This window comes from Lolium rigidum, chromosome 6, assembly GCF_022539505.1.
Source record: "Lolium rigidum isolate FL_2022 chromosome 6, APGP_CSIRO_Lrig_0.1, whole genome shotgun sequence".
In the NCBI taxonomy this organism is placed as follows: domain Eukaryota; kingdom Viridiplantae; phylum Streptophyta; class Magnoliopsida; order Poales; family Poaceae; genus Lolium; species Lolium rigidum.
In genome coordinates this window covers 100,151,419-100,152,597 of record NC_061513.1, presented here as the reverse complement: position 1 = coordinate 100,152,597, position 1,179 = coordinate 100,151,419, and positions in this window count along the sequence as shown.

The following is a 1,179-nucleotide window of genomic DNA, read 5'->3' as shown; positions in this document are numbered from 1 at the left end:
GCTTCTTCTTCTTCTTCGCTTCTTCTTCATCCCCGGTAAGCTCATCTTCAACGTCAGCGGAAGGAGGAATAAAGGTGCTGGTGGAGGCATAGCTGGCGATGCGGTAAGCCCGGTCTCGGTGCGCGGTAGTCAAGGTTGGAACGGTATCAGTTGGAGCATCGCACACATGGTGGTGAGTGTATCCAGTTCCAGCGACTCGTACCACGAGCAAACGAACCGCAGAGCGGTGTCAGCTCCAGTCCGCGCAGCAGAGCGCCGCCATTCGCCTACTCGCTTACTGGCATCCAAAAGCCAGTTGGTGAGGGTGCTGATGTTGTCAGGAACGGGCTCTCCGGGCCAGAGGCACTTGAAGATCTTGAGCGCGACCTCTGGTAGCTGAGCAAGATGCCGATCGATGATTTTCATGTGCATGACGCGGGAGGAGAGAGCTGTCAGGTAGTCGTGTGTGTCCAGGGGGAGCTGGTATCAGAAGCCGGAGCCTCGACACAGACCTTGGCAACGGCCGCTTCGGCGCGCACCTGGGAATCCGGGAAGATTTCTACGGAAAGATCAAAAGAAGCCGGTGTAAGAGAAAACCGGTAAGAAAAGAAAGCTTCTAAGCAAAGGCAAGATACATACTCTGGACTTTCCCATCCAACTCCTTGATGAACTGGGCAACGGAGTCCTGGACCACCGCAAGCTCCTCGTTCCGCTCCTTCTCAGGTTGTCGCAACTTCTTTTCTTCCTTCAGCTCCTAGCGCAGCTGCTCCTTAGCCTCCTCCACCTCCGCTTTCCCGGCAGCAATGGCGTCCTTCAGCGCTTGGGCATGCTGCAGTCCGACCTGAAGCAGCTGCTCCTTCATCTTGGCAGTTTCGGCTCGCTGGGCCTCCATGTCGCGCTAGTGCTGGAGGGACAGCTCTTCCTTTTCAGCTGCAATCCATCATGAATTGAGTTAGTGAAATAAAACAACAGAGGAAAAAGAACCCGACGGAAGCGGCTTACCTTTAAGTACAACAACTTGGCTGGTGAGCTCGTCAAGGGAAGCTTCCGGAAGCGCAGCTGCGCAAACAAACAATTTAGCGAGATTCTGCAGAGGCAAAACCGGTACAAAAGAAGCTAGTGAGTTCAAACAAACCTTGGCACTGGCTGTGAGTAAGCTGGAGTGCGGCGAAAGCCTCAGTGAGGTCGCGATGCTCCCAA